Source organism: Nomia melanderi, chromosome 7, assembly GCF_051020985.1.
Source record: "Nomia melanderi isolate GNS246 chromosome 7, iyNomMela1, whole genome shotgun sequence".
NCBI classification, from domain to species: Eukaryota; Metazoa; Arthropoda; class Insecta; order Hymenoptera; family Halictidae; genus Nomia; species Nomia melanderi.
In genome coordinates, this window is record NC_135005.1 from 2,783,716 (window position 1) to 2,809,590 (window position 25,875).

The 25,875-nt window shown below is 32.0% G+C and overlaps 1 protein-coding gene across 8 annotated transcripts in view; it reads left to right on the plus strand.

Annotated features, from left to right (window-relative positions):
* Nmdar2 (glutamate ionotropic receptor NMDA type subunit 2) overlaps positions 1 to 25,875 on the plus strand; it is a 466,012-nt gene that overhangs the window by 106,263 nt on the left and 333,874 nt on the right. The gene's annotated exons all lie outside the window — the stretch shown is intronic.

Genomic DNA, 25,875 nt, shown 5'->3' on the forward strand with positions numbered 1-25,875 from the left:
AAAAGGGAAGGGTTTTTGTACGGCGTTCCAAGGCAGAAAAAATGCTCCCAGACTGTGTCGTACCCACAGTAAAACACGGTGGTGGCTCTGTTTTAGTGTGGGGATGCTTTTTGTTTGGTGGTACAGGTGATTTAATAAAAATTGATGGGATTATGAAAAAAGAAGATTATAAAAAGATATTAATCGATAATGCAATACCATCAGGCTTAAGATTAATCAGTCGGTCTTTCGTTATTATGCAAGACAACGACCCTAAACACACGTCTCGCCTTTGCAAAAGTTATGTTGTGGACCAAATGATCTGGCCACCTCAAAACCCAGACCTTAACCCTATTGAACTACTGTGGGACAAGCTGGATAGAAACATTAGAAAAAAGTGTCCCACTTCGAAAACCCAATTCTGGACAATGTTACAAGAGGCATGGAGGAATATACCGGATGAAAGAATAAAAAAATTAATACGACGAATGCCCCGATTGACTAAAGCTGTAATACGCGCGAAAGGAGGATTTTTTGATGTTAATTTTATGTTTATCCATTAAAGAACTGACTAAAAATAAAATTATTTTGTATTAAGAAATTTTTGTATTTACTTTTTCTTTTAATTCTCAAGTGTCCGTACTTCCATGAGCGACAGTGTACATATGTAATATACAAAAAAATAATAAAAACGGATAAGCATAAAGAATATTACAAATATTTAACTATTATAAATAAAATAAAGTAAAATTATATAAAATTATATCGTAGAACACATTTGATGAAAATCATCAGCATTCCTAGAAATTCAATTAAAATATAATTGGATACATTGAAAATACTGACGTGCAAATGTTACAAAAATATGACTCATTTTTCTATAACTGATCATTTACGTAAAAACAATGTAAACAATTCGCGTCCGTAAAACATGAATATTTTGTTACAATCCCAAATGTCCATTAAATATTTCGAATGTATAAAAATTTCAAAATTATCCTTTATTCTATTTACATTTTATATTATCCAGTAGAATCGATAACATAATAGTCTTATTTCGATGACTAATCATACTAACTTCACGAACCATCTTTAGAAAAGAAACGTACAAATTGACATCTCTGAAATATTAACAGTGCAATCATAAATGTAACGTAATCCTACATTCTTGGTCTCGGTACTTTCATCATCAATTCAGAGTTATGGTCACAAAAGTATTCTTCGAATTTATAACCGAGGCTACCAGAGAAAGTTGCGTTGCACTTTCTCCAGCAAAACTTCTTGTTTCCCTGGCTCTGTACTGCTTCTTACATTTTATACTGTTTTATGCGAGAAGATTCACGAGATCCGACTCACGAAGTCAATAAGCTCGTGTCCTTGTACAAGGGAGCAAGTTCCACGACTGCGAACTTCACTGAAATATTTTAATAATAAAACTTTTGCCTTTTCGGTGGGAGCACCTCGTTTAACATCCTTTCTTCCTGGATTTTATTCGTGGACCCGCGGTACACGTTTCTTCCGTCGTTATTTCTCTGCCATCGAGTTCCATTGTGGACGTCCGGACATTAAAAGAATCTCCGTTTGCCTACAGCCGACTGCCAGCTCCTTTCTTACGTACTTTTTTTCTCTTCCATCTCGATTTCCGTCGTTCTTCCGGAGATCACCCAGTCGTGTCCTTCCGGCGCCTTTATCAGCCGTATACATTCAAACGATGTCTTTTAGTCGTGTTCCTTTCTGCCAACGTGTCTTTTTCTTTGTATGTTTAATGCGACCGGAGACCGTTTGAGGGTCTACTCGGTGGTAATTCGGTGAGCGCAATTCTCGCGGGAATAAAATATTGTAATCAGGGTAGTATTAACAGGTAAAACGTCAGAAGAAAATATTTAAAAGATTTTGTGGGACAAAAAGATTACTTGCTTGTTTCATTTACAGTTATTGTAAATGTTAACGTAAATATTGATGTTACATCGTAAATGTTAGTAGGAAATCGGTATTTATGTAGTATTTTTATTTTACTTTTTTAAACCGTACCCCTTCACAGTTTTCGCAGGAATAAAATATTATAATCGAGGTTGTATTAACAGACAAAACGTCAGAAGAAAATGTTTAAAAGACTTTATGGTGCCAAAAAAGTAGTTAACTTGTTTCATTTGCGATTATTGTAAATGTTGACGTAAATATTGATGTTAAAACGTAAATTTTAATGGGAAATCAGTATTTATGTGGTATGATTATTATATTTTTTAAACTATACATTTTTACTTAGACATATGTAAATTATTTACTACGATGACTTATTGTTTAATTAATATAAATATGAAAGTGAAATTTAAAATGTTGTCTGTACTGAATGTTCTTTTAGAGCCATATGCGAGCTTATTGACGTGCCTATACAGCACGTTAAAACGTGATCTTTAGAGACCGCCAATACAGTTAACGTTATAAGGATGAAAGTAAATGATTTGAGTATCCGTGAAATGTTAGAATTTAGTTCAAAGGAATTGTTTATAAAATATCTAATGAGAAGTATTTTCTATTTAGTTTAATATTTCAAAAAACTTTCACAATGTGAAAGTGAAAATTGAAATTTTGAAAATTGAAACCAGAAAATTTAAAAAGCGAGACTTCAAAATATAATATCCATTCATAATTTAACCGTTTCTTATAAATATTACTTCCTACACGTGGTTATAATCAAAAAAACAAAGACTTCATTCACAAAATTATACTTATCTTAATCCAGCATTCGCAAATCACATAACATACATCAAAACATAATGAATAAAATGAATATATGTTACACTTTCGTTTATTATAATTACTTCACAAAACGAATTCCGAAGTGCAAATAATACCTTCCACATACAATAACAACATCGGAAAAGGAAGCTCGCGTACCGATATAACGTTTACACGAATCAAGCTGCAGGTAAGCGGATTTAATTAAAATTCAGAATAAGCGGATGACCCGATTCCCTATTTAATTTGAAATTATAACATTCCCGTGTTTTCTATTCGTCACGTCCCGGGATTATTACAACGAACACAAGACCGGGTAATGAAACACGAAATCGAATGAAACGACTTCGACGGGCCCCATTCATAGGCTTGCTTATGCGAGACGAAGATAACCGTCTGCAAATTGAAGCATGAAATCGAACTGGTCGGAAGACCGTCTCGCTCGCGGAATTTATTTCAAACTGAATTACATCTCGGGATCGAACCCGGTCCGATATACATATAGCCTTGGTTCCGCCAGTGAGAATTTTAATTAACCGTTGATCGGCCGTCAGGTGGCACGACATTGAGTAAATAGAACCTAGGGACGAGTAGATCCGCGAGGAGGACCCGTTTCCGAAATTTAATTCGATTACACCGTGGCCTGGCGTCGTGGAAAGCAAGCAGAAATCGAATATCACGGTAACCCAGTCCCGAACGATTCTCTTCGAGGGTGGCTCGTATTTATTCGTCCTACTTTCGCGGCCGCGTTGCTTATGAAATTCAATTATTTCTTGCGAGAAGTTCTTCCTAAAATTGTCGGGACGATTTCCAAGCTCGTAAATGTTCCGGCACAGTTCGCGCAGATTGAATTCGCAGTAGCGCTCATGCGATTGGAATCTTGGGATTGATTATCTTCGTCTGAATGTAACGAGTTAACGGATTTTGTGCGTTTAAAACGAATGGGAATGCATGGAATATAAAGCAGAAGGATATTCGTACTTTCGGAATGCTATTACTTTATTTTTGATTCATTGTATTTTGAAGGAAGGAATTTGATTTTGAATTTTTGTTTCCTTAACAGCAGAGTTATCGAGCGTTTCATATTGATGTGTAGTCTTTTCTAAAATTGTTGCAATGGACTACGTCTCGGTTTCGTCAGATATTTATTGTAGTATTCTAGTGAAACTATTTTTAAAATCATTTCGAATATTTGATACTTTTCGGATATCAGTAGTTGCGAAATAAGAAGTTTTAGAATATGTAGTTTTAGTGTTGAATCTGGGAGAGAAAAAAATTGCAACCACGTAATACAATGAATATACATGGACGGAGAAGAAACCAAATTTTTGTTGCAGTTGTTCTATTTGCATGGTATTAATTTAAGTCTTTTTAAGATAGTAAATAAAAAGAGCAAAAGAAGTTTAAACCACAGCTAAATAATATGCAAATTTTATTGAAATAATTGTTTAAATTAAGCTTCTATTTTATTTAATAATAGAATTATCTAAGTGTTTAATAGTTGTTCCTATTTCTTTTTGTTTTCCAAACTCTTTAAAGGGATATACGATTCGACTAAGGAAATGTTCACTTTCCTTTAATTAACATTAAGACAAAACTTTCTTTAAATAAGAGGTTTTTAATTTGCGTCGAACCCTTTTCTTTCAGTTCTATAAAAGTACAAAAAAAAATGGCACGCGCAATATGTATCCATTAACCAAGAATCTCGAATGCACCACCTTACATCAATTTTCGTCTTTTAATTGAATTTTATAATTAAATAGCAATCCTAATCTACTCGAGTGTTAAATTTCTGATATTTTTCGGCGTAAGGAATATTTATTTTCAACAAAAACACAGAGTTTCGATGTGTAATATTTTTATTTGAATGCAAATCATGACAGTGTCTATAGAATATACACAACTTATTTGTAACAGTTGAGAAATCTCTAAGTGAAAAATTTCTTGTAGCGGAAAAGCCAAGGAAGCTTTTAAAAACCTTAGCTGAATGAACTGATTAAAAGATGACGGAGCAAAATTAACTGACTCGTCACGCCTTTTGCCGTGGTTTCTCCCTCATTTTTTATCCTTTGACGGTGCAGTGCAACCGCTTGAGTAACTGACTTTACTACCCTTAACCACACTCACCATATCGAATGAGCAACCAGCAGATGTTATTATATAACTTATTTAAATTTTGATTCTACTATTATTATTCTTAGTCATTATAAAAAAACTAAATAATAACATTAATAATACTTCAATACGAGTACAATTTAAATAATATTTAAATCGTTTGAACATTGTATGTAATATTATTTGTAATACAGAATCTTTTACTATATTATTATTATTATTATTATTAAAACACAATGTTTTCTTATATTCTTAAATACGTATAGATGCCATAGTCCTTCTCCCATAAATTTTTATTACTAATTATCTGTATAACATTTCTTTCAAGAGAAATGAAAAGTTGCATATAAAATATTTTAGTTTCAGGATTTCCAAACATCTGACACTGTTACAAAATAATTTATAATTCATTTATGCGCAAGGAAGATATGTTTTACATGCTAGAAATCATTTTTGTTAATATTACTTTAAAAAATCTGAGTAGAAAACATGAAATTTTATGCCACCGGATGCTTCGAGTATCCGTACATTTATGAGGTCGTAAATCCTCTTAGGGAAGTAGTTCATTGAAATAGGAAGCGAAAGTTTCGAATTACAGTGCTCGGGCTTTCGTACAGAATATTGTGTGTAAGTACATCACGAGCGGGAACTTCGTTTATTGACGACTACGTGAGAGGAAAGAACAAAAGACGACCCGACAAAAACGGGAACGCTTCTTAGAAATGCAAACGAGCAGCCCAGCCGCGCGGCCGCTGGAATAAAACTGAATCCCAGGATTTCATGTTGAGTCCGCGCGTCAATGTGGGTGAAACGATCACTGAAGGGAGCCATTCGAAGGGAGGGAAAGGATAGAAACGTTTCTCGTTACTTTGAAATTAAATGCAAAAAGAAACAATCAGTTCTTTAGGAAAGTCATTTAATGGTAACTTTGACGGAATAGTATTACAGTGAAAACAAGTAGAAAATGTGAAGGGATAATGATATTTATTATACACAAATGAAAATAATAATGGGAAATACAGTGGAATAAGAGGTAATAAATTGACTAATGGAAATAGTTCTAACTTGAGATGTAAGATTTAGGGTGGAAGAATTAAGTAAGGAATCAAAATAGTTTATGACATCTTCGTCATTTAATAAATTCAGTTGATAGGAAGGGCGTAGTCCAACAAGGAGGGGTAAAAGTGCCCCCAAACCAAATCGACCTTTGCATAAACCATTCGATAAATCTTTCGAAAAAATCCCTTTTGTACCAAGTTTTAAGCCTCTACCCCTACTATTAGGGTAGTTACAGAATGGAATGCTATACACAGTTTATGCTAGATATTTTATGTTGTGTTTGATAAAAAATTATGAAAAAGATCATAGTTATTCTAGCTTTCTATGGTACTTTGAATGCTTATAAATACTTAATATTAATTATGTATTTGTTACATGGAGATGTAACAAATGGTAAAATTTACAAAACAATTTTTCCGTGAGTAATTTCATATTTGTCTAAAACAAAAAGATTACTGTGCGCGGTTAATGAAAACACAAAGGAAGATAATGGGACAGTATAAAATATTACGAACTAAGTAATTAAAAATATTTTTCCATAAAAATAGCAAATGAGAACAGTTCAGTTGCGTTCAGATCCAGCGTTCTCTATGGAAAAATGTAATTATATTTTTCACCTGAAGGGATATAAAAAAAGAACTGAAATTACATTTGGATTTTTGTAATAATTAAACCTCTGCAAAAACTTACATATTTGATGATGAAGCAAAATATTGAAACTGTTGACGTAACCGTACGCTCTGCGTAGAAATTATATTACCGGAAATACCCGCCAGTAAAAAAATTGATTAATTAAGATATATTACGTGTAACAATTTTCGTTGACTAAAATGCATTATTTAATTACTTTTCATGGTAAAATATGATACTCGTACAATTATATATATTTCTTACAAAATCGTGAAACATAATATTTTCATTCGTAGTTATAATATTCTATTATAATAAAATGCAATATTACATTAAGTGATTAGTTGGTTTGAAATATTTCAGACCAGCTTTTTTCAGCAGCTATATGAATATTTATTTAATTTCCATAATAATACATTAATACTTGTTCTAGAGTAGACGCTAGATGTCACATATTTACTTATATTTTATAAAATAATAAATCAGTTTTTCAATAAAACATGATTCTGTTTAATATTATTATAGTATAGTATAATAATTAATAATATTAATATTATTATATTAATCCTTATCATTATTATTAATATTATCATATTAGATTATTAGAATATAATAATGCATGGACAATACATATACGGTGCTTATGATGCGGTACGGATGAGCGACCCCTGCAGGTGAGATGGCCGGATTATATTTAGATTGTCAAATACCTACATTTTCAATTGTTTTCAGCGATATATTGAATTTTACACATATGCCTATTTCATTATTCTTGTTGTACGTATTTATTTTCATAAATATATTTTCTTTGGTTTGGTATTAATGATATTCATGATGTAACAGTTCTTTTTTTAAAAAGTGGGCCATACCTTTATTATTATAAAATATGGTTCCCAAAACTTCGTAGGCCATAATTTTTTCATTATTGGTAACAAGTATCACCGACTGTAGATTCATTGCTATTACTCTCTATTCTTCACATCAATAATTTTCTCCTGTGAAAGGCAATAGATTATATACACTTTACAAGATCTACTTTAGTGTGTGTACTTACACAATGGATAGATTTTTCTTGTTCAAACGGTGCCATTGAATTTCAATTCATCATCTAGATTTATGTAATTCGACTTGTATGATTTAAAACTGTTTTATTCCATTTATGTGGTCCAACGAAGTTGTGTTGTAATAGCTCATTTAGATGATGTATTATCTTACTTACTGCACCGCGATACCACTATATCAATTCTTTCGTAGGGTGCCGTATATCAATTTCTTCCAGAATGGTTTTGTATTTCACCATTAAATTTATGTCTTACTTTGTTCCTTATTTACAGTAGAACATTGTTTTACGAAATAATTATGAAATTACAAGTTTATGATCGAATAGAATTACATATAAAAAATGTATTTTCATACAGTTGCTTCACATTAGTATAGTGAATGTACTATCAAGGATTATACTTTAAATCGTAATTAAAAAGAAAATAAATTAAGCGTAAACATTAAAATGATATGAAGGTAAATGAGTTTATATACTTCATAAAGTATTATTACATAATTGTTATGTTTATGTTTTTCCCTATTGTATAGAAGTGAATGCTTCTACTTGTAAAGCTTTATAATTTTAAAATTAAAGTACAATGAAATCTCATTATGACATTTTGATTATTTTTGTTTTAGAGCAACGTAATTTTAATAGGTTTTAAATCGTTAAGTATTCAGAATCTAAAAGCCGAATAATAGCTTACAATACATAAAGTGCTAAGTATTAAAAAACAAACATTTAGAAAATATTTCCAGCAGTGCGGTGCGTTGAAAAATATTTCTTACTGTTGGAAATTCAATTTATAAATTTATTTAATGCGAGTTCGATATTCAGCGTGAATCTGGTTTGATAGTGTGTTATGTTTTTATATGACGGTACGACCTGATATTATGTTAACCGTTGTTAAATAAATTCTGTTCGCGTATATTCCCTGATTAAGTAATCCAACACTAACGACAGCGAAATCTGTCGGAGAAAAGAATTGTGACGAATATTAAGAATCAGCAATTCAAAGTAACAATGCGCGACGGAATTAAAACTGCGTCGACGTGATAGAAGAATTGCTGGAAATACGTGATTCGGTGTTGATTCTGTGGGATTCCGGATGCACTTTGTCTGTGATAAAAACGAGTGCCGGAAACGAAAAGCCAAGAGAGAACATCTGCAAGGGAAAGGAGCTGGAGTTCTCGTTTGCCGGACGACCCTCTTGATTGTCGGACGTGTTTGTATGGGTGACCAATCGAATAAATGCCCGGAGGATTCTTACAGAAACTCCGTCCATGAATTCCGCTCTCACCGTCACTCAAGTTTCGACTGGTCAGATTTTCCGAACTGTTTCGCAACTAACGAAGTCAACACTATTTTATTTGAATTTTGTAATTATGCAGGATGGAAATAAAGAAAAATATTTTAGATAAGACATGGTTAAATTCTGTTAAATTTTATTGCATTTTTAACTAGGAAGTAAAATATAAACAAATTTGGAGTTTAAGAATAATATTTGTAATAATATATCATTATTGTGAAATTATAGATGTTACATTGAAACTTCAATAGTAAAGCTTTGTATTTGTGAATTTTGTAAGATTTTTATTTCTTTACTTCAATTTTTGATCAAGAAATTGGAGAAACTTCATAAGTATGTATTTTGTCTGAATTTTATCAGAATTGCTATGTGTAACTAAAAAGAAAACGTAGAAGGAAACATTTCCCGCACGTACTCTACTGATAATTTGATTTAAGAGCTCTTTTGATACCTTTACTTACATATGCCCTTCACCGATAAAATATAAATTCGCTTAAAATTCTGCAATTTAGTTACAACTAACATCTACAAACAATTTTATAAACTCAAATAGTAATTGATTTAAAAATGTAATTGACAGAATATGTAGTGTTGGACGACGACTTGATGTCTAGGAGAATAGCATAGGGGCAAGAGGTGTCTTTCTAGTTTACGGTTTCATAGTTTTGATTAGTTATGTGTAAGCCTATTGACGAATAAAAAATGAGTATATTAGTGATCGAAAATATCAGAAATTAGAAAATAAATCCACAAAAAATTCAATGAAAAAATGAAAATTGATCGATTAATCGAATTCCTCAGCTCAGTCATCGAGTGATCTCCTAATATTGTGACAGGCATTACTTTTTTAAACAGTATAACATTATTTAGCGTTTTTAGCTCCTTGTCATACAATATCGTGACAGATTTATAACGTAGAACTCAAATTGAAATTTATGAAAATAAATAAATCTCAATTTTCTTAAATTTAAAATAACCCCTTGCCCTATGATTTCTCAACTGTGATTGATACACCTTTGTTATTAAAAATTGATTAAAAAGGGAGAAAAATTCTATCCATATTCTATGTCCACCTTTGCTTTAAAATATAATAATTGATATTGGAGAAATAATATTTCATTTGAATTCGCAGGAATTGAGTAATATTTATGTTTGTTAAATATATTATTTCTGCTATCAACCTACTATACTTTAACATTAAACGTATTGTAACCGGTCAAATAACTGACTTCCGTCCCCTTAACTTTACATGAATTCTAATATTGTCCGATTAATCAGCTTTTCCATTTTATTTCCATGTTTCCACTAAGAAAAATTTATCGTCTAACTTGTTTACTGTTAGAAATTCGATATACGAATGTTTTATTCAATGCGATGTTTGATGTGCTCTATGAATTTGGTTTTGACCGTGTTATGTTGTAATTATGGCGATATGACTTGGTTAATATACCTGGTAAATAATTGAATAAATAATCCGATATTCACCTTTATTTTATAATCAATTGTTTACGTGATAGGAATAGTTATGTATATAATGCTGATACATTTAATGTTAAAATAAACGTGGCGGAATATAGAGTTCTCATTTGTTTCTAGTAAATTATTAATGACAAAGTAATTCCGGATGGCGCAGTCAGGGAATCAATCGTAGGTTAAGAGGTTAATATTATTTCACTGGAGAAACGTTTCTGAGTAAAGAATCAAAGTATCAGCGAAGTGATCGAGAACATTTCTGAAAGAGATAAGGAGGCGGCCATGATGAAGAGCGTAAACTTGTTTACGATTGCGATTTTCTTACATTCGTGCGAGGTAACTCTCTCTTCTACCAGCAGGAAGTCGGAAGCAGGCAACATTACGAGTGACAATTCTGACTCTCAATCGAGCAAAGAGTACCTCAGGATTTTCTCCTTTCTTCTGCGCACGTCGACGCAACGAACTGGAACACATCCCCTAGGTCACCGAACAATCCGCCATTTTTGTTCGAGGAAACGGAAAAGACAATCGAACTTTTATACCCGAAATGTAAACGCCATAAAATATACTCCAAGGATAGTACAGCTTGCTTTCTAAGCATTTTACAACTTCGAGTTTCGAATATCAACTTTCGTTACTACGATAAGGAAGCTAGAATTTCTGAACCCCTATCGCAGTTTCCAAAGTACGGAAACCTTGAAAAGCTGATTAGGACGGTTTCCTCCCTTGGTTATTTACTACCATGGACCCATCGTAAATTTGATTAACTTCAAAGACTGGGACAACTTGTCGTTTTTGGACGATTCTATCGTTTCGTAATCGTGTTTAAAGTAACTGGATTGTGTTATTTTGTTCTACTGCTTTCGAAGTTCCTTACTTCACTCTGTGAGTGAATTTTTCTGAAATTCTACGTTCGTATTGTATTAGCCAAAAAAGTGTCTTATTGCATTTTTTGTAAGTTTAACAATTCTATTATGACATTATGAATAAATTCATGTAAAGATAATAGAATAAATAAATAGTTTTTGAAAGTAATAAACTTTTGGGTTTAAGCATTCGACAGTAAAAATTATTTAAAATCAAAGTTGTATTAGTAGTAGTTGCATTAATTTAAATAGAAAAGGTTAAGTAAAAATTATAATTTGAAAAACTTGAGTATTTTTGACAAACGTATTAGTTAAAATTTTTATCGTGTTAATATGATATTTAACAATTAATTTGAAGTGATAAAATTCTAATAATTCAAATATTGATTATTTTAATGAAGCATGAGTAATACCAATAACTTATTCGTCGTTAGATTTATGTAAGTATAGAACATGTTCTACGCACTCGTCAAATAAGTAATATAACTACATGATAAGTCAGAGTTGGTAGTACTCATTCGCGTATTCTATGTGAATAACGAAATATAAAGATTTTTATATCTTCACTGGAACGGTATTAACAAAAAATTATCCTAATTAACATGACTGTACTCATTATTAGATAACAATTAAATAGAATGAATCCACTTATAAGAATGTACTCGTTCAGTAGAATTTTCAATAGTCCAAATTAGATTACTGAAAATAAGTTGAGGATAGAATAAATGTCAGTCATTGCAGATTTTCAGATTTTGCATGTAAATAATGAAAGATAAAAATATTTATACTATTCTAGAAATAGTTCTTACAATGTATATTTTGTTACAGTAGAATAACCATTTCTGTAATCAGACACAGGTTTGACAGTAGTATGCCATATATGTGATCAGACATAGGGAAACCAATATATATTATAACATTTAGAAATAGCTTCTATGATATATAAATTTCGCAAATAACATATATAGATAATATTAACATAAGTTACTATGTGTCAAATATAATATAATAATATTATATAATAGCAGAGAGATGTTTGGTCTTGGTTAGGTTACTTGTAAATTGTCTTCAATCGACAGAAACAATACCAGCAATGAAAATAAATTGTAATTCAATGTAATTATTCTCATATTAATATGAAAATATACGAAGTTTTAATAAACTTACTATTAAAAATTGGTCCGTCACGGAACAAGGGCCCTTTCAATCATCGAGGGCCGCGGCACATCGGTACGCGGGTCTGGTTTATGACAAGGGTGAAAACACGATCGAGCGTCCAGAACAGTAATTCGGGGCTAATTCGGCTTCTGCCCTTGTGCAGGTCAGTCTCGCATTTTCTGTCCCGTACAAAAAATGCCCCTGTCATGAACTGGATGAATTCTCGCGCAGCGGCGAGGATCACCCGCCGCCATGAGTGCGTGCCCGTACTTAGGTAGGCACGTGCACATGGGCCCAAATAGCGGGTTTTCCTTCTCTGCCTCCCGGTGTCACTAATTCACGAACTTTTGCGCAGCAGCGAGGACTATCTGCGGCCACGGGTGCGTACTCATACCTCGGTACACATTCGCACGTGGGTCAAGTAGCAGGATTTTTCCGCTGTAGCCAGATTCATTTTTTCCCGAAAACTTCGTCAGTTTTTTGCTCCTGCTCCGTCAGCACCCCCTTCCAAAAATCCGAAAGAGGGGTAAAATGTTGACTTGTGGGTGCAAAAGCGCCGACGAAGCACACTTGCTAACAACACTTACGACCGAACACTCACTCAAATCAATCGTTCAAACAAAAATCACTCCACCGACGGATCCAGGTGCCTAATATTAATTTGGCGGGCATCACACGCACGGTCAACGTAAAATCACGAAGACATTCGAGTCGCGAACAAGTGTCGACCCAACACAACATAACAAAAATTATTATTATAATAAGTAGCAGTGAGATATTTTACAGAGATGTTTCTTATCTTATATAAATTTTGTTCATTTCTCGAGAATTAATATTAAATCTATGAAAATTAAGAATAATACTTGATTCGAACGTAAAACATGTAATTTCTGAAACCTGAAGTGAAGTTTTAAATTAAAATACTCATCTTAACTTTGATATCCTTGTGAAAAATGAAGTTCTGTAGAATATAAAACTAGTTGAGTTTCTCTTGCACCGTTATATTAATTTCAAGAAATCTTGTCAAGTGGTACATACTTCAAACCTTTCTCGAAGGTTGACAAAAACATCTCACTGTTCGTTGCAGATGAAAGAAAACTTTCCGTCCATAAAAATTGTAAAAGTGTACTACACGGACGTATAATATTTTTTTACCAATATTCATTTCGAGGGATGACACGAGTCTCCAAAATTGTTCATATTCTGAGCAAACGAAATCTCTGTCGTATTGACATCTCTAAACCAGGACAAGAATTCAAACATAGAGACGTAACGATAGAAATCAAAAGCAAATATTTGCTATTCCTTTTTCAAGTACATCAAAGCTGAAAAACAATCGGAAACTTTTTACTTTTCAGTTTGGAAAAGGATTTATTAATCCACTTTTTTTATTAGATAAAGTTATTTATTTGAATAGTGAATAACTAGTTTAATATATTTTTTCCTTGTAATTAAATAGGCTTCACAATATCTGCGATTCAGTTTAAAATCTCCGTTATTACGTTCTTCGAAAGGATTTCAAACATTTATAACACGAAAGAATAAAACTAAAATGAAAAATAAAAATTTGTTACAACGTTTTCTCTGATTACAAATCGATGTTTTATGTCAATTTCATTTCTTTATTTCTTTAAAAATATAAAGTTAAGTAAACTATGTATTTCCAACTGGAATGTTTGGCTATGAAAACAATCACTACGGTAACAGAATGTTTGTACAAAAGAATGAAAAAATGGAGGCAACTTTACAAATGGAACAATAGAAGAATTTATATACAAAGTATTCTTTTGTTTCCTTTGTGAGCCTGGATCACTTTATATTACTATTCTGCGTCGCGTAAATCGAAGGCATTGTTCTTTTTATATTTTTAAAGACTTTTGGTACATTTCTGTGTCGTAAGTAGTGAGGACAAAGACGTTTAGATAAACGCTGCGATCCGTAAAGTGAGTGCCATGGTATTAAGCTTGCAATGTTATCAGTTTTGTAGTCGCGAATGTATTGTACATGTACTTCTGAAGTTTTATCAATGTTATATATTCCGCCGAAGAACTAATTAGACAATTAGTTAAGATAAAAGTATAGAAGAAATATTTGTGCAAAGTAATTTAAGTGCAGTTAATTACGTTTTACTGATTTTAAGTTAATTTTAAGTTATCGTCGACAAAGTTTCTACAAAGTTGCATTTACACATTTAAACACCTTTCTGATCCAAGTATAATAAATTCATAGTGATCATAATTATTTAGCAATACATGATATTCAATTTATCACAGTTGGATTATTCCGCTTACGCTTTATACCAAATCGGTTGAACAGTCTTGTTTTCCAAAATGCCAAGCACGTAGTTTAATCAATTTTAATTTAATAAAATATCCCATCTTTGAACGCATGCATACGAAACGGCTTTTTGGCCAATTAGGCACCAGCTTTCCGTTTATATTGAATTAATTGCAAATTTAATGAAATTAATGATAATATGATATTGTTAATCTTAAGCATACAAATTTTTCGTATATTATATTACGTCCAGGTAAATTCATTGTAAAGATATACAAGGTTATTGACATTCTTTTATTGTTCTATGGAATATGAAATATATTTTCAATAAAGTCAACGTAATTATGTTAAGCAATTTAATATCATTTGATCGTTATACACTTATTTCCATAAAATATAATCGATTATTCGATTAAATCATTCGATTGAACAATGGTTTTAATTGTAGCTGTAGAATAGAGTAATACCATGAAATTCTGATTTGAAGTTATTTGACATTACAAACATTATATTTAAAAGTAACGAAAAAATGAAAGATATAAACAATAAGTTTAATACACAAATAAACAATAATCTTTAGTTCGTCTTACTCATTTGGTATTTGTTTATTACTTATTTACTTTGTTACTTGTCTATTTTTTGCATTCTCAAGTTTTCAGACATATTTTTGAATATAAAAGAATTGCTATTATATGTGTTTTACTTTCTTAATAATAATTTAAAGGTATAGAAGATCGAACTAGGGTTAGTGAAATTATTTGTATAATTTCAGTTATTATTATATTTTCAACAATTATTGTTTGCCTATAGTTACATATAGTACTTGGAAGAAATTAAAGTTTATTTCTAGTTAACCGCCGTCCCCGTGATTTCTCGGTAGGATGATATAACAGGATTAACTGTGAACTTTTAGACTATGGTGCAAGCTCACATTGAGTAGGTTTAATAGCATACCCGAAACTTTATAAGTGTTGTCGAGCCTGGATTTTTCTGGAGTGGACTTTCACTTTTAATTCTTCTACATATACTCCCTCTTTATTTTCTTTATGTAGCTATTAGATATTAATTCACCCACTGCGTTTTAATAATCATTTTTAAAACATTTTGATAATCTCATTTTACATTCAGAATTATTGAAAAATTTTATTAACTTACAAGAGTCTTACTATTAACCTACGGAAAGGAAAGAAGATGAAAGATATTGTATAATAGAATAGATAGGTATTATAATGATTAATTATAGTTATAATTATACAAATATTTGAGCATCGACGTTCATCTTTTTAGCTAGAAAAGGAAACGGCTAATTTAATAAGTGATTAAACATTTTCCGAGCGATTTTGTAAGTATATAAATATAAACTATGTAAATATATAGTTAGTCTTGTAACTATATAAAGTTGAGAATAGAATAAATGTCAATTATTGAATTTATTTCTGAAGCATTCTTCTTTTTCCCACGCCCATACAATTAAAATATTTAGTTTATTATTCAATGGCTATCAATCGGATATTTCAACGGATGATTATTAGAAATCTGACGAATCCAGCGCCGAATGGTACATTTTTCCGATTGCAGAGAGTTCGAGAATTTCAGATAAAAATTTATAGCAGTCGATTTAGCTATACCTGACTTTATCGGGAAAACCCATGAATTGCCTTCTGCGTGCAAATCTCTTCGTGTTGCATACCTTCAAGCCGACATACTTCATTTTCCTTGCGTGATACTCTCTATACATTAATTTTTAACTAACAGAACGAACATGAATGTTACTTTTCAGAAATTTAACCATTCTCAAATCGTATTGTAGCGAATCATTAAAAAATTGGTAACGCAGAATTTAATGAAAAATTCAACGAAGTGACAAATTTGTCTGTAACACTAGATTCACGGACTGCATCAGTTCGAAATATATTGAATTTTGTAAACATTATTTAGTAAACATTTACGTTGATTTAAATTAATGTAATTACATGATTATATACCCTAACTGTCTATCTTTAATGTTCTGAATTCCAAGATATAAATAAGCTAACATCAATTCTTCTAGGAGCAATAGGACAAACAATGCAATAAGTGTTTGAAAACCTAGTATTAAACTTTTTTTAAAAAAGTGAAACAAAACTTTCTTAATAGTTTAATCAATTAAAATATATAGAAAATGAAATGTTAAATATGCATTTAAGGTCGTATATTTTAATTTTTAATTATTGCAGAAATACTGTGGGTATGAAATGATAGCTTTCAATCATTTATATTGCCATGTAATCTTAATTTTCTTATATTTATACATTATAGTAACATGATATTTTTCTTCCACTAGGTTTATACAGTATTGAAACGTCAGAAATGTAACATTCGATTCAGTCACGAAAAAATAGCAGAAACGATTAATAACATAACTTTGCGAGCAGGTTTGCTGAAATTCATTCGCTTCTTTTCGAAGGAACTCTATTCAAGGTCTCCTTTTCATTCAGAACCACCTTCGCCATTAACGGTAATGCCGCATTTACGATTGTCGACAAGACGAAGGTAGAAATGGAAAACCTGATGGCAAGAAAGCTTGGATTTCTTAGCCCGGATAGCATTGTGTCATGTTCGAAAGCCGACGTCTGCTAGAAACCTATTGTATTATTTCAACAATTTTCAGAGAGAAAGTTCAATAATTGAAATTTTCTTTCATATCCTACAAGAGCATATAAAATATCACTTGAGCTCTTTTTTAATATCATGTCTCCATTTCTTCAAATTTGTCAACGCTGGATACAAAACTAAAATTACGTTCATCGTACAAAATACCTATTTTATTATCAAGAAACAACTTTTTTTTATTCAATACTTAAATCAATATTTCAATAATGCTTAAATATTTAGAGAATTTTTACATAATATTTTCAATATTCACAAGAAGAAAAAAAGAATAGGTATTGGTACATTCTTCGCAGAAGAAACATTTACTGGAAAAATGGGTTTGTTCCGATTCCTATGCCGAAACCTAAATTGTCTGTGTCGGGTGAAAGCTTTCTGTTTCGTTTACCTTGGGATTTTCTCGGATATTTCCCGCCCACGTGATTTCCTCTTTGTAGAGATTTCCAAGGAGAACAAGGTTGATTAGCATTAGAATTCAGGACCAAGGGTGGTATTAACCCTTCGCAAGGCATTGAATACGTTTCGTACAAAACCGTGATACGGTAATTACATTATATAATAGAATGGAATTTAACAGATTGTAACAATCCCAATAGGTGGATAATCGATGAACATTACACGGTTTGAAATAAAAGTTTAATTAATTTCCTCAATGTACGACTACAACACGGAATTATTATTCACTAGAATGTAATGGATTGAAATGATCAGTAATTTAACAGAGAAATTACCCTTAAATAATGCATTGCGTACCAGCAAAATTTATTACTTAGGAAATTAATTAGTTCCACCATTAAATTTTCACAGATTTAATGTCAGTGTGATAGATGTGTTACTCTATCTGCAAGAAAAACAAATTTTTGAAATTTAATAAAAATTCGTCATGGTACAGATAAACTATTCTTTGGTGACATAATGAAGATGCACTTAAGACAATTTGATGTTACAAAAAATAGGTTTGAAAGTACTGTTAGATAAAACACATTAGAATGTGAAATATATTTTGGTCCAGTTTATAATATTCCACAGTGACCTGTTTCGATGAATAATAACACGACTCTACATGTTTCCGTGAAATGAATATTTCGTAAGAAGTCACTGTAAAGTGTTCCACTTTAGAATGAGCATGGAAAACTTCAGAGAACTGTACTCCAAGATCAACTCATGCATATGATTCGACTGAAACAAGACATATTTAACCTTCGCAGTTTTAATTTGTTTTTAATGCATATTTAACGACATATTTCCTCATCAAACTAGACGTTATCCGTTCGTTTTGGATTGTATTTCTTTTTCATAGACTTTCTGAAATAATTCTATGCACTAATTTGCGTAATACTGTTTCACGTAATCCCAAAACGTTTATGCAATTATATTTAAATATTTCGAAAAAGGTTAAACAGTTTTCAATTTCGAAACTCAATAATCGTTCAGCTAAATTAAAACCGCGATCTATTCAGGAATTTGTTTCTTCAAGAACACATAAACAAACATTTCTATTGTTAACTTTGAAATTTTGAAAATGCATAATAATTATTAATCTAAATTGACAACAGAAAATCTTTGACACTACATTTATATTATTGAAATATAACCACGTGTACTGAAATTTTATTATGTAAAATGAAATGTTAATACTCAAAGTGCAAACAGAATGTTGACATCGAATTATTTACATACGATTTTCTAGTAGAGATTGAAATTTTTTAATGAGAATGCATATTACACTTGAATTTAAAGAATAAAGTAAATAAACCATTCATGATCTCATTTTCCCTCTCTCATTGACCTTATAAAAACCATAATAATGGAATTTTTTCAGTTTCTTCATACATTAATTATGCTATTAATGAAACCCGTCATTTTGATAGGTGCGGTTGTTCTAGCGTTAATAAACAATATTTTATACCATTTTAATTCTAAACGTACCAACATTTCGTATATATCAATTCCTTTCGTAACCAGTCAAATAACTGATTACAAAACTAAGGTAAACAAATTAGACAATACATTTTTCTTAGTGGAAACAGAAACGGAAGGAAACATAAAAATTGAAAAATTGATTAATCGGACAATATAAGAATTGATGTGCGAGAAAGAGAATATTTTACTTGCATAAACAATATTTTTACTATACAACTTGCACTAAAACAATTAATCTAAATCAAATTGTCCACACATTATATACATTCGGAGATTTTCACCTCACTCGCATGCTTGTTAAACATTCTTTCGTCACCATGTATTAACTTCAGGTAAATTTAAAATATTCTAGATTAATTTAACATGAAGATCATTAACATATAAAAATCAATGTTACAGAAAACCTATTTAGTCTAGAATATTCCAATGCCTCGGAAATTTATTCAAAATATGCACAAGCACAGTTCATCTATTTCCCATATGTACATTCATCGTTTATCGTTACACTTGATATAAAATTAAATGTATAAAAGAAAACGTAAAATTTCAAATCAAATTTTAAAACCGGTCATTTAACCGGTCGCGGTAAATTTAGTACTAATTATATCAAAAGAACCTTCAGTTTTGTTCTTTTCAATTCCCGCTTATTCAATCACAGAAAATTCATATTTCATATTCGGTATATTTCCACTACTATGCATTTGAAGCGATCGTGTATCAGAGAATATACGAAATTTTGTCGGACAACGAATACAGAACTCGTCTCATGAAATTCAACATCCATAGAACAAGATGCTCGATATCGAATGCCAGGGCCAGTCGGTGCGTTTCAATTGGTATTCAACGAAATGCTGGACAGTCTATTATTCTTGAGGAAAGAGCACCCGATCTCCTTTTCGCTGTATTTTATCCGTGGCATTCTTTCGCCCGCGATTCATTTCATTTCATTCTCCCCGCCTTTAGGATCATGCGAGGAGCTCTCCCCTTTTTTTCCTTTCTCTGACGGATTGTCTCTCGATTTCTCGTTCGCACTCGTGCTGCTCTAACGTTTCCAAACGAACGTGGAAGCGTGAATCGTTTACAAAAAAAAGAAGAAAAAAGGACATCGGCGAGTTATTGGAAACCGAGGGAATTATTGATTTCGAGGAGGGATCGTATACTGCGTTCCGAGAAGACCGTCAAACAGATTTCGAGGGGGAAAGAAATTCCTGCCAACGTTTCTAGTCCGCACTGTTTCTATTGAAATTCGTGACTCGTATTGTTTTACACTTCTATATATATATATATAGTATAATACGACTTTCTTTCTACGCTTAGCGAAACAATTGTTAAAACCAGTCTGTTCATAACGCAATGGATAATTAACGGATTAGGACATTGGAATAAAAATAATAAATATCACTGTCTAAGAATAAAATTATATTTGGTGTAGTTGAATAAATAGTTGAATAAATAGTATAATTAAATAATTCTTTCATTTATTTGGAGATAGCCATTGAGGTATTAATCTATGTGAATACATTAATTTAAAAAATACATTAAATAGTATGTGATTAAAATGAAAACTTATTATTCAAAAAAAGTGTTCACCTAATAGCAATTAATGCAGTCGATTATCTTAGATAAATATTTACTCGAAATAATTCGCGTGGCGCTAAGCACTGCTCGAAAGCAATGTCGGCAGAGTTGGGGCAAAAATCAACGAACGACATTCAAAATTATGTACATCATTATTGCAGCAATGAAAAATTGTTCCAATGAAATCTTATTACTCATATGAAAAGTTTAGATAATAACCATTAATTCAGCCAATTATCTGAAACGAATATCTACATGAAATAATTCATGTGATGCTGAACACCGTCGAAAGCAATATCCACACAATTTCGGGTAAAAATCAACGAACAATAATAAGCATTATTTACGTTATTATTGGAGCAATGAAAAATTATTCGAACGAAACGTTATTAGATGAAGTATTCCTAATAACAATTATATTTAATATACACCGAAGTGTACCTAATAGCAATTAATTCAGCCAATTATCTCAAACAAATATTTCCACGAAATAAATCGTGTGATACCGAACACAGCCTGAAAGCAACGTCTGCATGATCTGTGGTTAAATCCGCGGGGAGTATTCGAAAATTCAAGCTTTATTGCCAGGGAATCGTTCCGCATCGCGTATCACGGAATCATTCAAACAGAACACATTCTGACAAACAAGTTGCTCATAAAAATGCAAAAGCCTGCGGAACCTCGAAATTTTATTTTCCCTTCCCGCGTTATCTCTATCGGAACCTCGGGCGTCAAAGAGAACTTTCGGGCGTTCGAATTTGCTTTGGAGTCTTCCGCGTTTGATGTTTGCGCGGTCTACGAAAATATTCGGTAAATTTGGATTTTTCCGTGCGAAAGTAGGGATACTTTTTATTTGTCAACGTTGAATCAACCAGTCTGCGATTAAGGAACAAGCGAAATCCGGGGCTGCGTCGAATTAATGCTAGAATTGGTACCTTTACTGGAAGATATGACACATCAGGGTAAAGCAAAATTACTCGAGTATCTCATGAGACATAGATATCGAGTACCCGAGTACTCGAGTATATAAGATCTTATAACTGGTTACTAGAGCTACTAAAGTGATGCTCAGTTAACCAGTTAATCACGTTCGACGAGTGTACACATAATCTTAAAATCAAAATAATACTAATTCTGTCAACAATCAATTATTTACTTTTCAGATAAACTCGTACTTCTTTTTCGTTTTGCTTTAAATTTTCGTTAGAATATATTATAGGCGTACTTGCACTTCATCCTTCGATTTCATTACGCGCATTATCAGAGGTATTTTAAATTAAATTCCAGAGGTAACAGGTTAAAATTCACTAAAATCCGTATAGTTAAATTTCCAAGACTCATCCCCAGTCTTCTCCCACCAGTCATTTTCTCGAGCTTGACGAAGTCATCTCAGTAGGCAAAGATAGAGAATGAATACAATGAAAAGGAAAGAAACAGGCACAAGAAGATGCCGCGACTGTGAACAGGAAACATCCAATGAAGGAAAGTCCTATTTTTGTAATTGTTGCATCACTAGATAGTTGAGACTCTTCCGATTAAAACGAGCCCAAAGAAGACAAAAATTGAACTAATTTTACCGGTTTTTATACAAGTAACAAAATTAAATATACGAATGCTGCAAATGAATAAAATTGATCCAACTTCCGTCATGTTTGAACTTATTTTAATCGGGTGTAAGATAATTTTATTAATGGGAAAGACGAGCACTGGTCGTCTGCGTTTCGTCAATCGGTGCCTTCTTAAAGGAAAATGCACCGAGTCTCGGGGCGCAATAAACAGCGAGAACTGTGCTAAAGAGTGAGTCCTCCAGCTAACCAGTACCCTTCTCAGAGCATTCTTTCTGTAGCTTTCGAGCTATTAACATTGTAGTAAAAAAATGACGATTCCAACGAATTTTCACCATTTCATTTTACGCCTACAAAATCCTGTCTTACACAGGAGAATGTTAGCAATCCGTTGGTGTTACATTTACGAAGGTAATATTTATTATCTTACTTCGTCAAGTCGTGCTCGAGTCAACAAACTGTTGAATTTCACTACTGGCTCTTGAGTGTCGTGAAATTTAAGCGGGCATCACTGTATTAAAGGCCCCATACACACTGAAACATGCGGAGATGCAGGTATCGAAACAAGCGACGGGCTTGAGCTTTTTTCACTTTTTGTTAGAGTGCAACACGTATCATGAAACTTTGGAAGACTCAAACCCATCACTCGTAGCAATTCCTGCCTTGCCGCAAGTTTCAACGTGAATAAAGACCTTTAGATCGCTCCGTAAGTTCGTACTGCGGTGTGTTTATACTTCTCGCGTAACAGTTTGTAATCACAGAGCAATCCGACGACTTGGGTGACTAAACCCTTATGCTTCATTTCGACTAGTAGAAGATATTCGAGAGCGACAGGTCGTGAATTTAAAAGAATTTTATATTGATGAAGATATTATTTTATATGGTAGAAAAATAAACGGTATGAACTCTAGGACGACCTAATGTATTGCCAGTCTCTGGATTATTATGCATTTATGAGAAAATTGAAAGTGCAAAATTACTCAGAATGTACGCAGTATGAAAATATATATATAATACTCAAACTTTTTATAGGATCAGGAAAAAATATCGTCCATTGTCTAAGATACTCTTAGTGAAAGGAAAGTCACACGCTGGTCGTCTGCGTTTCGTCAATCAGTGCCCTCTTAACACATTGACTGCCACAAAAACCTTCAGAGTTTTATGTCTCGCTTATTCTTTTGTAGCAAAGATAAAGAGGAACAGTTACTCATTATTTGATATCGGAATGCTTACGTTACAATATTATCTAGTAATTTACGCTATGAAATATTTCCATTCGACATCAGTTATCTGACAAATTGTAATTATTGTCAAGTAATTTGGAAGCTCTAATCATCGGTGACCGACGTGGCAGTCAAAATGTTAAGGGAAAGCGTCCACGAGTATAAACAGTGCCCTGCTCAGGGCATTCTTTCTATAACCTCCAAGTAAGGAACATCAGATTAAAACAGTAATATTCGAACAAAGTTTTTACCATTTTATTATTCAGCGCATAAAATTCTGTCTTGAAATTGTAATCTTATTTTTCTAATTATGTTCTTAAAAATATTAATTTGCTTAAAGATCCCTAGTGTAGCTATTACTGCGCAACCTGTTGGGTACTTGGTTTCTTGAAAGGGTATTTAGTCGGGTAAGAAAAATATCCTCATGTATGTCTTATTCGATACATATTTAACGTGTGATATCCTAATGTTCGAATAATTCGTATTTGTGTATGACACAATAAAAATAAAATAATTAGTTATTTGGAAATTAAAATCGACGGGTCGAGCGGTAATATTAGGTACAAATGGGAAAATTTGTGCGGGATCTTTAATCAAAATTTAAACAGAGTGAACGTTTTTGTAAAATAATTTTGTTTTATTTTATGCTAACGACATAACCATAACTTGCTGCTAATATCAATTTCATTAATTAAACTGGCGACGTACTAATTAAAGTCGTACCTTAATTCATTGAGAACAAGACAACTCCACGAACTTTTTGCGGCCCCTAATAGTTCTAAGCCAGTGAATAGTCCAGGGCCACCCTAACCACAGGACTAAATGGGCTATAGCCCCGAGACTAGCCTTTTAGGGTAACAATGTATATTTTTTTATGTATTGCCACTACAAATTGCAGCGGTGAAAGAATTTTTTCAGCACTTAAAAGAATATAAAATTATTTATGTTCTTATTTGGGACAGGGCAAATTAAATGATTTAAGTATTTTGTCTACAGAGAGTAATTTATTTAATAATTTAAATACGTGTGATATTATTAACCAGTTTGCTGAAAAAGAAGCTAGGAAAACAATTATTTAAGCTATACATATAATAAGCTACTTTTGTTTTTTGTTTATATAATTTGTTTAAAAAACAAACTATATAATTTATTTGAATTTATATTTTTATTTGTTTAACGGTAATATTTTAATGGTGATACTGGACTTTTTCTAATTCTGAAGCTTTTGTAAAACTTCAACATCAACCATTCCATTTCCGTATCCTCTCCCGTGTATTTTCTTATGACAATAGTTGCATTATTGTTAGTAGTCCACGGGTGTCAAATATTTTAGGACGGTCCCGAATAAGTCCTTATGAGATACTCAGGTACCCGGGTATTTAAGTATCTCACGAGATACTCAGGTAATTTCACTCTAACCAAGAATCTCACGAGCAATCCTGGTACCTGGGCATTTCATAAGTCACAAGCCTAATTAATACACGAAGGAAAATTATTCGAAGGACAAACAGAAGTCGTCAGGGGACAATGGAGACGTTACCGGAATCTGTCTCTTGTACGATTGTAATTATGTGAAGGTCTGAGTCCTATGGGAAGCTGAGAAATCAGGACACAAAGCAAATGAAGTTGTGTCCCTCTCTTGCTGACGGGCACGTGGAGAAAAGGAAAGACAAAAGTGGTAGGGATTGGGTTACAGGAAAATCTTTCTGTGATATTACGTTTCTTTTTTTACTATAAGTTTCATAATAGTTTTCAATCTATTGAAAATAATGAAAAATATTTTCACTGGAAATTAGTACTGATGGATTGTTTATGAATTAATGCGTGTAAAATTTTTGAAAGTTGGAAAAATTTCTGTTTTTGGGTAGTGCTAATTAGGGACTTAAAATGGTTATGAAGGTATGAAATTGATAATTTTTAATATAATTAATACAATATTACGAATTATACTTAATATAGTATATTAAACTTAAATTAAAAAACTGTTTTTTCGTTATAAATAAGAAAAAAGACACTTGAAAAGCGTATTTAAACTTTTTTTTTATTTTATGTTAGATTCACTTTATAATAATTTTATTGAAAAATGTATAAAAGAAAATCGATTCTCGCAATTAGACATATTCAAATGATAACGCCTTCTTCAAATTGTAACTAAACCGTAAAATGATCTACATTGTTTCACTTAAAATGTTATAATTCCGGTATTCCGTTCACCTACATCTAACTTATGTTGTAATGTTTTGAAAACTTTATCACATATTTTCTAACATAGTGAACGGGAAAAAGTTTC